This window comes from Papaver somniferum, chromosome 4, assembly GCF_003573695.1.
Source record: "Papaver somniferum cultivar HN1 chromosome 4, ASM357369v1, whole genome shotgun sequence".
NCBI lineage: Eukaryota > Viridiplantae > Streptophyta > Magnoliopsida > Ranunculales > Papaveraceae > Papaver > Papaver somniferum.
Genome location: NC_039361.1, coordinates 96217768 through 96233558, shown reverse-complemented (window position 1 = coordinate 96233558; position 15791 = coordinate 96217768). Strand labels below are relative to the sequence as shown.

The 15791-nt window shown below is 37.8% G+C and overlaps 1 pseudogene; it reads left to right on the top strand.

The window, feature by feature from the left end:
* The first annotated feature begins 14057 nt into the window (after window positions 1-14057).
* On the top strand, window positions 14058-14157 carry LOC113276719 (annotated as a pseudogene).
* The last annotated feature ends 1634 nt before the right edge of the window (window positions 14158-15791 follow it).

The following is a 15791-nucleotide window of genomic DNA, read 5'->3' as shown; positions in this document are numbered from 1 at the left end:
CCAAATGGTTACATAGTCATGATAAGCATGTAAATGCTACATTTTATACCATAATTATATCAGCTAGGACTCAATATTTTGGCTAACAACACTATTTTTATGCTTTTGTAGAAAGTACAAGTGAATTCGATGTTTGGAAAAATAATGGCTAAATGTAATATATTGTGGTTGGCCTGGTATTTCCATGTATCAGCAAGAAAAATAATGGCTAAATGTAATATATTGTGGTTGGCCTGGTATTTCCATGTATCAGCAACCACAATGATGAAACGGGGTTGGTCTGGTATTTCCATATATCAGAAACCACAATAATGAAATGGGTTTGGACTGGTATTTCCATATATCAGCAATCACAACGATGAAATGGGGTTGGCCTGGTATTTCCATATATCAGCAATCGGTCTAGTTACCATGACAACAGAAGGGAGTCGAAACGGTGTCGTGAGCTATCTCTCGAAATGATGAAAATGGGCACATGATTTCCGTGCTTTGGTCGAGCACGTCCTCTCTACTAATATCAAAGAATCAGGTGAAGCCACTAGGGTGTGAACGAATAGGAGACATACATAGTGGTGCTGTGAACTTTGGTCCACATATACTAAAGAGGTTCAAGAAGTGGAAACGTGTCATACTCAACACCACATTTCTTCTATGGAGTGTTTAAAGCATCGAGAGCATTTTCTTCTTTATTAAGCAGCTGACGAAGTTCTCATCCAAAGATTACGAAAAGAGTAACAGCAACAGAAGGGATTAGTGGCAGCTTTGTGGAGATCGGTAGGGAGATTTCCTGCGATTTGTAGCCGATCAAGAAGAATCAAGCCTATTTTCAACGAGATAATTACTGACTGAGCTACTACAAATGTCAGTACACGGAAAGACTTGTGTTGATGATGAATGGTAGGTGAAGAGACGAAGTAGTGTTGTGGGTTTTGGTCGAGATGTTGATTGTACTTGATGGATGTTTACGGGAGAATTTAGGCAACAAGGAATTATGGAGGTCATTGTAATGGAAATAAAAAGTCTCTACTACAGCATCAAAACTACGGTGGGTTCAATTGCAGACGAACCAGTGCTGCTTCCATGGTTGAGTCGATGGAGTGATGGAGGAATAAAACTGTACAGATGAAACAATCCGGTGTTGGTTTGTTGTGGGGTAACTAGTGATGTTGCCATTGTTTCATGGCCGAGATGGAGCAGAGTGGTATTCACGATAAAAGAACGTAGTTGATGCTGGTGATCAGACGGACGGTGAGGATATTATGATGCGATATGAAGACATGTTTTGTTGGTTCGTGGAGATAAGAGAATGACGTTAGATGGGCAGACACTTTCTCAAGCAAACTAGTGGACTGGGCCTTGGCCGGGATGATTAGGTCTTCTTTTCCCCTGGCAACACATATATACCGAAGAACAGAAAAGAGAGAAAGGAGGCCGGTTTTGGAGACGAAGAGGAGCTGCGGCTGCAGAGCCGTAGAGGAGAAATAAGGGTTTTGTGATTTTAATTTATTTTCTTCATGGTGTGCTAAATCGTTTGTTAGGGTTTAGATAGAATCCAATTAATTGTGTAAATACTACGATGATATCTTTAATAATAATTCATTGACTAGTAATTTCTCTTCATATAGCTTGGTGATTAATTAATAATGTGATTTTCTTGATTATGTATGTTTTTCAATTGATATTTGGTACTTTGGTTAAAATCCCTTGACGTGATATGTTTTTGGATTGATATTTAATACTTTAGAATCACTACCCATGAAGCGAAGGAAGTTACAGCGGAGAAACTATATTTTAGAATTTAACATACGATCTTCCGAGACATGAGATTGATTTCGAAATTTGTCTCGAGTAATCAATAGAGATTTGTAGAAATTATATGATTGAATTGGAGTAAATCGAAAATCCTAACAACCCATTACCCATTTTGGTTACGTCTTTATTATTTATTATTTCATTTCGTCTCGAATTTCTGAAAAATCGTTAAACATCATCTTGTTGATTAGTTATTCTTGGTATTAATTAGTAGTGGTATTTCACACTCCTCGTGGGAACGACCTGTACTTGCAATTGTCTACTAGTTAGACACTGTGCACTTGCAGTATATTTATTGTAGGTTTCGCAACCTATCAAGTTTTTGGCGCCGCTGCCGGGGAGTGGTTGCAAAATACTCTGTAATTGATATCAATTTTTGTATATAGATTATTTTTATTTTTTGTACATAATTTATTTTTGTTTTTCTTTTAGATTTGTTTTGGTTCTTTTTAAGCATTTTATTTGATTTTTGTTAGGAACCTTATCCTGAAGTGTTGTGGGCGAAAATAAAGTTATGCACTCGCAAAGCTTTTGCAAGAGCCACTTGGAATATCCATTAGAAGTTTGCTTAACTCATTTTGGGTATGATTTTGATGAAGATAGTGTTATTTGTGAAGTCAATGCCTTATTAGACTCCACACCGTTGTTAGACACTAATAAATGGAAGCCCAAACTAGAACCTCTAGTTTTGTCCGAGTCTCGACTAGTTCCATCAATCGAGAAAGTTTCGACCATCACCTCTAATCCATTAAGTTCTGAATTTTTTCATCTTGATGATATTAATAACGAAACCGTTTTGGATGATAATGGGTCTATGAGTCGTGATATAACACCATTGAGATCTTGTTCCGCGGATGAATTTGAACCAATATCATCCGAGGAAGTTATTTCCGTTGATTTGGAGCCTGATTTAGGACGTGCACCTCAACAAGAAGCTATTGAACATCTTATATCTCATTGTGTGAGTGATTAATATATCCCGACAATGCATGGATTGATTACTAAAGATTATTTTTATAAGGGGAATGGGTTCACATATATTTTTGGATGAATATAGTGTTTGCAGGTGCATATTGTCAGCCGACCGGACTAGTTGGGTTGATCCCCAACTTTTCAGACTCTATATATATGAGTGGCAGTTTACTTTGGGGTACCAACCTCAATTTTTTTGAGAACGTGGTACTGGAAAGCACGGAAACAAATAACTTTCGCTTCATGGCAGTCAACCCATCAGATGTGTTCCCTTCTCTCTATCTTTTATTTGTATTTGTGTAGTTTTTGCATATCGTATCTTAGAATTTCCACCTTAATTTCTACGTTGGATGACTCAATTACATTGAGGACAATGTAATGTTTAAGTGTGGGGGAGTGGCGTTTTCTTTAAGAATTATGATTTTAAAATAAAATGTTATGACCAGCTGTGTAGCGGGTCTAAAAAAAAGAAAAAGATGATTAGCTGTGTAGCGGGTCTTAAAAAAATTATCATTATGATTTTCAGGGTTATGACCAGCTGTGTAGCGGGTCTTGTGTATGGTATTTGTCATTATGATTTTCAGGGTTATGACCAGCTGTGTAGCGGGTCTTGTGTATGGTATTTGTCATGACCAACTGTGTAGCGGGTCTTTTGTATGGTATTTTCTATGACCAACTGTGTAGCGGGTCTTGGTATGGTATTTCAAATTTTCATTTTATGACCAGCTGTGTAGCGGGTCTAACTCTCTCTTATGAAATGACCAGCTGTGTAGAGGGTCAATTCTTTGTTTTGCTCGAGGACTAGCAAAATATAAGTGTGGGGGTGTTGATTAGCATCTGAATTCTACATTTTATACCCATAATTATATCAGCTAGGACTCAACATTTTGGCTAACAACAGTATTTTGATGCTTTTGTAGAAATTACAAGTGAATTCGATGTTTGGAAAAATAGTGGCTAAATGTAATATATTGTGGTTGGCCTGGTATTTCCATTTATCAGCAACCACAATGATGAAACGGAGTTGGCCTGATATTTCCATATATCAGCAACCACAATAATGAAATGGCTTTGGCCTAGTATTTCCATATATCAGCAATCACAACGATGAAATAGGGTTGGCCTGATATTTCCATATCTCATCAACCGGTCTAGTTACCATGACAACAGAAGGGAGTCGAAACGGTATCGTGAGCTATCTCGCGGAATGATGAAAATGGGCACATGATTTCCCTGCTTTGGTCGAGCACGTCCTCTCTACTAATATCAAAGAATCAGGTGAAGCCACTAGGGTGTGAACGAATAGGAGACATACATAGTGGTGCTGTGAACTTTGGTCCACATATACTAAAGAGGTTCAAGAAGTGGAAACGTGTCTTACTCACCACCACATTTCTTCTGTGGAGTGTTTAAAGCATCGAGAGCATTTTCTTCTTTATCAAGCAGCTGACGAAGTTCTCATCCAAAGATTACGAAAAGAGTAGCAGCAACAGAAGGGATTAGTGGCAGCTTTGTGGAGATCGGTAGGGAGATTTCCTGCGATCTGTAGCCGATCAAGAAGAATCAAGCCTATTTTCTACGATCTAATTACTGACTGAGCTACTACAAATGTCAGTGCACGGAAAGACTGGTGTTGATGATGAATGGTAGGTGAAGAGACGAAGTAGTGCTATGGGTTTTGGTCGAGATGTTGATTGTATTTGATGGATGTTTACGGGAGAATTTAGGCAACAAGGAATAATTTAGTTCATCGTAATTGAAATGGAGAGTCTCTACAGCATCAAAACTACGGTGGGTTCAAGTGCAGACGAACCAGTGCTGCTTCCATGGTTGAGTCGATGGAGTGATGGAGGAGTAGAACTGTAAGGATGAAAGAATCCGGTGCTGGTTTGTTGTGGGGTAACTAGTTTTGCTGCCATTGTTTCATGGCCGAGATGGAGCAGAGTGGTATTCACGATAAAAGAACGTAGTTGATGCTGGTGATCAGACGGACGGTGAGGATATTATGATGCGATATAAAGACATGTTTTGTTGGTTCGTGGAGATAAGAGAATGACGTTAGATGGGCAGACACTTTCTCAAGCAAACTAGTGGACTGGGCCTTGGCCGGGATGATTAGGTCTTCTTTTCCCCTGGCAACACATATATACCGAAGAACAGAAAAGAGAGAAAGGAGGCCGGTTTTGGAGACGAAGAGGAGCTGCGGCTGCAGAGCCGTAGAGGAGAAATAAGGGTTTTGTGATTTTAATTTATTTTCTTCATGGTGTGCTAAATCGTTTGTTAGGGTTTAGATAGAATCCAATTAATTGTGTAAATACTACGATGATATCTTTAATAATAATTCATTGACTAGTAATTTCTCTTCATATAGCTTGGTGATTAATTGATAATGTGATTTTCTTGATTATTTATGCTTTTCAATTGATATTTCGTACTTTGGTTAAAATCCTTTGACGTGATATGCTTTTGGATTGATATTTAATGCTTTAGAATCACTACCCATGAAGCGAAGGAAGTTACAGCGGAGAAACTATATTTTAGAATTTAACGTACGATCTTCCGAGACATGAGATTGATTTCGAAATTTGTCTTGAGTAATCAATAGAGATTTGTAGAAATTATATGATTGAATTGTTGGAAATAGAAAATCCTAACAACCCATTACCCATTTTGGTTACGTCTTTATTATTTATTATTTCATTTCGTCTCGAATTTCTGAAAAATCGTTAAACATCATCTTGTTGATTAGTTATTCTTGGTATTAATTAGTAGTGGTATTTCACACTCCTCGTGGGAACGACCTGTACTTGCCATTGTCTACTAGTTAGACACTGTGCACTTGCAGTATATTTATTGTAGGTTTTGAAACCTATCAAGTTTTTGGCGCCGTTACCGGGGAGTGGTTGCAAAATACTCTCTAATTGATATCAATTTTTGTATATAGATTTATTTTATTTTTTGTATATAATTTATTTTTGTTTTTCTTTTATATTTCTTTTGGTTCTTTTTACGCATTTTATTTGATTTCTTTTAGGAACTTTAGCCTGAAGTGTTGTGGGCGAAAAGAAAGTTATGCACTCGCAAAGATTTTGCAAGAGCCACTTGGACGATCCATTAGAGGTTTGCTTAACTCATTTTGGGTACGATTTTGATGACGATAGTGTTATTTCTGAAGTCAATGCCTTATTAGACTCGACACCGTTGTTAGACACTAATAAATGGAAGCCCAAACTAGAACCTCTAGTTTTGTCCGAGTCTCGACTAGTTCCATCAATCGAGAAAGTTTCGACCATGACCTCTAAGCCATTAAGTTCTGAATTTTTTCGTCTTGTTGATATTAATAATGAAACCGTTTTAGATGATAATGGGTCTATGAGTCGTGATATAACACCATTGAGATCTTGTTCCGCGGATGAATTTGAACCAATATCATCCGAGGAAGTTATTTCCGCTGATTTAGAGACTGATTTAGAACGTGCACCTCAACAATAAGCTATTGAAAATCTTATATCTCATTGTGTGAATGATTTATAAATCCCGACAATGCATGGATTGATTACTAAAGATTATTTTATAAGGGGAATGGGTTCACATGTATTTTTGGATGAATATAGTGTTTGCAGGCGCATATTGTCAGCCGACCGGACTAGTTGGGTTGATCCCCAACTTTTCAGACTCTATATATATGAGTGGCAGTTTACTTTGGGGTACCAACCTCAATTTTTATGAGAACGTGGTACTGGCAAGCAGAGAAACAAATAACGTACGCTTCATGGGAGTCAACCCATCAGATTTGTTCCCTTCTCTCTATCTTTTATTTTTATTTGTGTAGTTTTTGCATATTGTATCTTAGAATTCCCACCTTAATTTCTACGTTGGATGACTCAATTACATTGAGGACAATGTAATGTTTAAGTGTGGGGGAGTGGCGTTTTCTTTAGGAATTATGATTTAAAAAAACATGTTATGACCAGCTGTGTAGCGGGTTTAAAAAAAAGAAAAAGATGATCAGTTGTGTAGCGGGTCTTAAAAAAAAATTATCATTATCATTTTCAAGGTTATGACCAGCTGTGTAGCGGGTCTTGTGTATGGTATTTGTCAAGACCAGCTGTGTAGCGAGTCTTTTGTATGGTATTTTCTATGACCAACTGTGTTGCAGGTCTTGGTATGGTATTTCAAATTTTCATTTTATGACCAGCTGTGTAGCGGGTCTAACTCTTTCTTATGATATGACCAGTTGTGTAGCGGGTCAATTCTTTGTTTTGCTCGAGGACTAGCAAAATATAAGTGTGGGGGTGTTGATAAGCATGGAAATGCTACATTTTATACCCATAATTATATCAGCTATGACTCAATATTTTGGCTAACAACACTATTTTGATGCTTTTGTAAAAAGTACAAGTGAATTCGATGTTTGGAAAATAATGGCTAAATGTAATATATTGTAGTTGGCCTAGTATTTCCATGTAATAGCAACCACAATGATGAAACAGGGCTGGTCTGATATTTCCATATATCAGCAACCACAATAATAAAATGGGTTTGGCCTGATATTTCCATATATCAGCAACCGGTCTAGTTACCATGACAACAGAAGGGAGTCAAAACGGTGTCGTGAGCTATCTCTCGGAATGATGAAAATGGGCACATGATTTCCCTTTTTTGGTCGAGCACGTCCTCTCTACTAATAACAAAGAAGCAGGTGAATCCACTAGGGTGTGAACGAATAGGAGACATACATAGTGGTGCTGTGAACTTTGGTCCACATATACTAAAGAGGTTCAAGAAGTGGAAACGTGTCATACTCACCACCACATTTCTTCTGTGGATTGTTTAAATCATCGAGAGCATTTTCTTCTTTATCAAGCAGCTGACGAAGTTCTCATCCAAAGATTACGAAAAGAGTAGCAGCAACAGAAGGGATTAGTGGCAGCTTTGTGGAGATCGGTAGGGAGATTTCCTGCGATCTGTAGCCGATCAAGAAGAATCAAGCCTATTTTCTACGAGCTAATTACTGACTGAGCTACTACAAATGTCAGTACACGGAAAGAATGGTGTTGATGATAAATGGTAGGTGAAGAGACGAAGTAGTGCTGTGGGTTTTGGTGGAGATGTTGATTGTACTTGATGGATTTTTATGGGAGAATTTAAGCAACAAGGAATAATGGAGGTCATCATAATTGAAATGCAGAGTCTCTACAACATCAAAACTACGGTGGGTTCAAGTGCATACGAACCAGTGCTGCTTCCATGGTTGAGTCGATGGAGTGATGGAGGAATAGAACTGTAAAGATGAAAGAATCCGGTGCTGGTTTGTTGTGGGGTAACTAGTGTTGCTGCTATTGTTTCATGACCGAGATGGAGCAGAGTGGTATTCACGATAAAAGAGCGTAGTTGCTGCTGGTGACCAGACGGATGGTGAGGAGATTATGATGCGCTATGAAGACATGTTTTGTTGGTTTGTGGAGATAAGAGAATGAGGTTAGATGGGCAGACACTTTCTCAAGCAAACTAGTGGACTGCGCCTTGGTCGGGATGATTAGGTCTTCTTTTCCCTTGGCAACACATATATACCCAAGAACAGAAAAGAGAAAAGGGAGGCCGGTTTGGGAGACGAAGAGGAGCTGCGGCTGCACAGCCCTAGAGGAGAAATAAGGGTTTTGTGATTTTAATTTATTTTCTTCATGGTTTGATAAATCGTTTGTTAGGGTTTAGATAAAATCCAATTAATTGTTTAAATACTACGATGATATCTCTAATAATAATTCATTGACTAGTAATTTCTCTTCATATAGCTTGGTGATTAATTGATAGTGTGATTTCTTGATTATGTATGCTTTTCAATTGATATTTCGTGCTTTGGTTAAAATCCCTTGACGTGATATGCTTTTGGATTGATATTTAATGCTTTAGAATCACTAACCATGAAACAAAGGAAGTTACATCGGAGAAACTATAATTTTAGAATTGAACATACGATCTTCCGAGACATGAGATTGATTTCGAAATTTTTCTTGAGTAATTGATGTAATATTTATAGTGATAAGAAAAGTGGTTTGTTTAAAGACTTGTGAAGATTTATTTAGACTTAAAATAAAAACTCAAGATGAAGTTGTTTTCAAGATTTTAAAAGCACTGAGACTCGGATTCCACCAATCTCCAATTTCTATGTGATTTAATCTAATCAATATTTATGCAACTCTTTACGTTTAAAGTGATTCTAATAATTTCACCTAGACAAGTAAATTCTCAAAACAATAGTTGTAAATCGAAAGTACGGACCATCAAAAGACTAACCTAAGCATGACCCGTCAATTGAGAACACAACCACTTAATTAGAATCCTATATTCCATTTCAGTTCAATGGAAATAATCATAAAAGATATTGTAAAAATTAATTAAATAGAAATTACCACATAGTAATTGGGAAAATGGCTTCCTCCGTCGTCTCAGTGTTGGGTTTATCTCCTTATATCAAAAACATGCTCAAAATATTTATTCATGGCTCCAAAGTGTTTGAAGAGAGTGAAAATACAAGAAAAAGGATAAAACTGATCAATTGCAACGTGTATAAGCGTTCCAGACTGACTGTTACAAAGGACTACAGAGAATATAAGACTGCCTCCTAAACGATATTTCTCTACTGCAGTAACTAAACTACACCTCTCTGCGACTGACTTAGGATGTCAGTTCTTCTTCTTCTTCCTTCTCTTCCATGAAAGTGCATAAACGACTCTGCAACTTTCTTTCTCCGAGCAGAGACCTCTGTTGTCTCTCCCTAAGCCTCCGTATCAACCCCAAACTCTCTACCCCCCGTATGTGGTTATCAGCACTCTATATATATACCACAGGGTCCATATAGCTCGATTAAATCCGAGTTTATCTCTCCTTTCCTCTCGCTGCAAGTCACGTAAATATTTCCCTCTTTTTCTCTCTTTATGCGTCCTTATTTTTCCAGAATCATTCCAAAGATAGAGTAGAATCAAACAGGGAATATATTATTCTACGTAACTTCCCCTTTCTAAATCCAGAAAACCCGAGAAAATATATCAACTCCCTGTTTTATCGAAACCTCCTTTTTCTTCCAATCCGAAATCGTTAACACTCTTTTCTTGTCGCAAAGTGTTGGTCTGAATTTATTCCCATGAAAAACTCCGGCTGTACCTCTCTCGAATCCTTCCTGAAAACCCGAGAAACCCATCCTCCACTGTTTCAATAAAACTCGGTGATCCGGCCCTACTTAATCAAATATGATGGACCTATCCACCCTGTTTAACCTTAAGATGTCTGTCCCAACCAATATTAACGATTGAGTCTCTTTAAATCTTGCCGAAAGATCCAACCCTAAGTCTGAACTTTGTTGGACAAACATTCCCGCCAAATTTGAGATTTGAATCGTTGAAGATGACCTCCCCTTATTTGTGACTGGTCTCCCTTAAGCAATTGGGGTGTAGATAGCCATAGGGTGCCCCTTAGTAACTGGGTGCCCCTTATCCAAACTCGATGGTCCGTATAACAGGTTTCTCCGGGTGCTTTTATCAACTTTTCGAGCCAAATTTCTCCGCACAAGTGTATTTCTCCAAAATCACCTACAAAGACATAAAATAACCAAATAAGCACAAAATCGAGCACTAACAATATATACAATTGGGATCAAAATAGACACACAAATGCGTCTATCAAATACCCCCAAACTTATTATTTGCTAGTCCTCAAACAAATCAAATGAAATAAAATCCTAATTCACTGTCGCAGGCATCGTCGATTGCATTTAGCGTATGCAATAAGCCTTTAAACCCCTAGGTGGCCCTAGTGGCCGAGTTATAGTATCGGGAGGGCTTACCAGAGATATACCCACAAAACCTGTACTCCAGACCTTAGCCATCTACACAGAACCCTGGAAGGCACTAAAGAATCTCCTTGGTTGGCATACTTATTGACTACAGGAAGAAGTACCATGATGCGAAATTCCAATTGTTGTACACGAGTTTGCACTCAAGCATACTAAAATTCATATAAAGTGACAGAGCTCTACTCAGATAGTCGCACTATGGACATCAGTATCCGGAGTCAAAACTAATCACATGGATAGATCAAGAAGATGGATATAGAGAAAAACATAGATGGTTTTGATGTTTACTAGGTGAACGGTGTTTCTCATAACTGTCTGAAGGCCTCCTCCAAAATGAACCTATCCTAATGGACTGAGATACTAGTCTGACTAATATCAACACACTGGCATATACAAGAGAACCAGTGATTGATAATCCTAACTCTAGGTCAACTCAGCTGGCATATACAAGGGTACCAGTGGTCGACTTTATTGAATTTATTCTGGTTGGTCTGGTCTCGATTTATTTATTTATTTTTATTTTTTTAATAATAATTCTTTCTCAATCATTCTAATTCATCCTAGCATTGGTAACAATTTGATTCGTGAGCCCCACCTAATCACTTAGAGAAACATAGTTCAAAAACAAAACAAAATAAAAATAGAAGTGAAAAGGACTCAACGAGATATGGTGAAACTATCATGTTATTTCTAACAACTGAGCTCTGTGCTTTTATGAATAGATTCTTTAGATGTTGCCATCTAGTCATATTGGTTCCTCAACTCCTACAACCAAAATGCTTCCATCCACTTAGATTGGTTAGTGTCATCCTTAATAGGCATAAATTTCTAGGCTCTGGAGTTTATTTATTGCAACTAAAAAGTTTCTCCCATACCCCCAAACTTAAATCTAATATTGTCCTCAATGTTCTAAAGATAAAATTAAGAACATGAACAAGGAGAAACTGTTACCATTTGAAGCAAAAGAGTTAAGGAAATATATTACCGTGTTGCATGATCATTGGGTTACCTCCCAAGAAGTGCTAAGTTTAATGTCTTCAGCCAGACATTACGTACCCATAAAATGGCTAATTACCCTTTCAAATCGTATATCAATAGTCGAAACAACTGTGGATCATCAAAACCAAATAATACTTCCGTTAAAATGAGACAACTGCAGAGGATCAGAAAAATGAACAAACAGAGCACAATCTTATCGAAAGTTTCTTGCAAGACAACTAAATCTATCTGGAACGACCAATTGGGCTTCATATGAGTGTCTTGACAAACAGATTCATCCGAATAACGGGTTTCTAATAGCTTAATTTGTTCCTGGACAGTATCAGGGGGATCGGGTTGTGGAGTCTGAAGAGACTCAAGTAATACCTCGGATGTGTTAGGCTCAAATCCCAAGTTAGGGACTTCTAATGGGGATACTTGACGATCATTACCCCCAAACTTATTATAACCACTACTCTCCGTAAGCTCTAGCACTATTGCTTGAATTTCCGGATCTTCAGAGTCTTTAAAATACTCAAGAGCGTCTTCTAGATCACTACCCCCAAACTTAGGGTAATAACTGCTCTCAGAAAGACCTAACACTATTTCCTGAATTTCTAGGTCTGTAGAGTCCTTAAAATATTCGAGAGATTCTTCTAGTTCTAAAGTCTGGTCATCTAACTGATCTAAGAGAATTGTCTCATCAAATTCATCTAGAGAATCACCAAATAAAGTGTTATCCCAATTATCCTGAACTAGATCCTGAACCAAAGTGCTAATCATATTCACTTCCTCTAAATCATCAGAAGGTTGTCTAGTAACATTAAAGACATTTAGTTCAGTGGTCATATTACCAAAGGATATGTTCATAAGTCCGGTACTACAGTTGATGACAGCGTTAGCTGTGGCTAAGAATGGGCGACCTAAAATCACCGGTATTTGAGTACTAGGATCCTGAACAGTCTGAGTATCTAGAACAACAAAATCCACTGGATAAATAAATTTATCAACCTCAATCAGAACATCCTCTATGACACCACGAGGTACTTTGAAAGACCTATCAGCTAATTGTAATGTCATTTTAGTCGGTTTCAACTTACCAAGACCTAGCTGGTTGTATACATGATATGGGAGTAAGTTCACACTAGCTCCTAAGTCAAGCAATGCCTTATCTACTGAATAATTATCGATTACACAAGATATAGTAGGTCATCCAGGGTCTTTATACTTAGGGGATGTTTGATTCAGAATGATCGAACTTACCTGACCATCTAAAAAGGATTTCTTATGGACATTAAGCTTACGCTTTCATGTACAAAGATCTTTAAGGAACTTGGGATAAGCAGGCATTTGCCTAATTGCTTCTAACAAAGGGATGTTCATGTTTACCTGCTTAAATATCTCCATTATTTCGTTGAAAGTCGACTCTCTCTTTGTTGGAGCTAACAACTGTGGGAATGGGGCTCTAGGCATAAAATGAGACCTATCAGGAACCGAATTGGCATCACTAGAAATTTTGTCAGTCTCTTCAGCTAGTGGCTCCTGCTGGTCCTCTTGGGGACTAGAATGGGAACTAAGAGGGGGATCTACAGTATGTCCACTATTAGGCATGTCTACCATATTGTCTATCGTTTTACCATTTCTAAGGGTTGTGACACAATTCGCTTGATTAAATGTTTTATCTCCTCTAAGATTGGGTATTGGTTGACTAGGGAACTTACCTTTTTCTCTTAGAGAATCATTGATCAGACTAACCTGGTCTTTCAGTTCGGAAATAGACTGACTTTTTTCTTGTCCTATCCTATTACTAGCATGTAGACTCTGTTCTACTGATAACTGAAACTTTGCAGTCTGCTGAGTTAACAAGGCGAGAGAGTCCTCTAAACTGATGATCTTCTTATCCGAAGGGTTTTGAAACTGTGTTTGACCTGAAGGATTCTTAGTATATCCAAAACCTGGGGGAGCATTAGAATTACTAAACTGACCTTGACTCTGGCCCTTAGACCATGAAAGGTTTGGATGGTTTCTCCAACCAGGGTTATAGGTTTCCGAATATGGGTCAATCTTCTGAGAGTTATCAAATCTAGTGTTATTGTAAAGAGAATTTGCTTGCTCTTCCATAGCTCGGCCTTCCCAAAAAGGCTCTATTCTACTAATAGTATGACCCAATTAGAAGGCTTCTAAACTTTTTTCTATCGCTGCAATTTTGCCATCTGATTCATATCCTTCTACCTTATTAACGTTTCCTCTACCTAGAATAATTGTTTTCTGAGGTGCCCTACTATTTTCCCATTGCTGGGTTTTTTCGGCGATTTCATTCAAAAATTCCATCGCTGCATCAACAGTTTGGTTTTCAAATCCACCAGTGCATAGAGACTCAACCATGGTCGTTGTGGAATAATCTAAACCCTCATAAAGGATCTGAACTAGCCTAACCTTTTCTAAACCATGATGAGGACACTGGGATAATAAATCATTGAACCTTTCCAAATACCTATATAAAGATTCTCCCTCTTGTTGTGAAAATGTGCATATTTGTGTCCTAATAGACGATGTTCTGTGCCTAGGGAAAAACTTATTGAGAAAGGCAGATGTAAGTTGTTCATATGTTTCAATTGACTCGGAGTCCAAACTATATAGCCACGACTTGGCCTTATCTTTCAGGGAAAATGGGAATAACCTAAGTTTCAAAGCATCATCATCTAAGCCTCTAATTCTTAGAGTACTACAAATTTCCTCAAAATCCCTAACATGGTAATAGGGGTTTTCATTCTTTTTCCCTAAAAAGATTGGGAGCATCTGTAAGGTCCCAGGTTTCAGTTCATAGGTTGCCTCCGTTTCAGCTAACTTAATACACGAAGGACGAGTTGTCCTAGTCGGATTCAACAAAGCTTTTAAAGTTGTCATTTCTGGCACTGTCGGAATATTAGGTATTGTCTCCTCAAGCGGACGTTCAAAAACGAACTCTTCAAAAATCGTATTTTCTAAATTGAGGTAATCGATACGTTTAGAACTACTAGGTTTCTCTACCTAGGGCGTCTCTTTTACGTTCAGGCATGCAAAAGAATAAGGAAGGGGATTCTATTCAATCAAAAAACAAGGCTGACTCAACCAAATAAAACCTATTGATTTCTAGCAAACAAAAAGCATGATGGCTCCATTTAGATTGTTTCTAGACCAACTTCTAATCCTTCGAAAGGGAATTCGTTACAATTTAAGCAAACCCTTCTGGAATCAATCCGAGTTAAATTAAGTTGAATAGAGGCGAGGGAAGCTCGGTAGAGCTTTGATACCCAAGGCCTCACCGGTATTACAAGGCGGCGCAGTCATGCATTCAACTTACAGAAACCGTCAAGAACTTCGAAGTATGCTTAAAGAGTAACCAATATTTTTCGAATGACTTTCTTGTTAAGCTCGTTACCCTATCGGTCTCGTTCTAGTCAAAATTTTAGGCTTAGGTTCGAGTTTGGTGTCGTTTTCCTAAGGCGGGCAAGAAGAGAACGGTGATGAAATCCGAACCCTTATCTTGTATGGCCAGGCCTTGCCATTTACTAGAAAATTAAAGTCCGTATTTAGTCCTCAACATATAAGCATACGAAGGAAGACAGTAACTCGCTGACAGGGTATTCGCGAGTGTTCAGAATCTTACCTCCCGTTCCAGACGGGGGATGAATCGGTTGTAATCGACTGGGGCCACTGACTCCTATGTCAGTGTACGAACCCAAGGTGCAGAGACAATATCGTAATTGTCCTCCTTCTCTGCAAACAGTTGATATTTAATACTACCCTTCTGTAGGGTTTAAAAATAATGTCCAAGAATGTCCAAATTGTCCAAAAAGTCCAAAAAGAAAAGAAAATTACAAAAATAATAAATAAACCCTAATACAGTTTCTAAAAATAAAACAAAATAACTATATACAAAATTTTCTTCTTCACTCCTTTCGGATTCCTCTTTTCTTTCCTTCTTTGGCGATGCTTTCCTTTTATAGCACTTTTTCTTTCCTTGTAGGTTCGCTCCAAATCTGAAAAGAATCGAAAAATACCAAAACGCGTAAAAAAGAACAAAAAAGAATAATAAAACTAAAAATAAAAATAAAACAAATCTAAATACAAATCCGCGTCGGCGGCGCCAAAATTTGATGTAATATTTATAGTGATAAGAAAAGTGGTTCGTTTA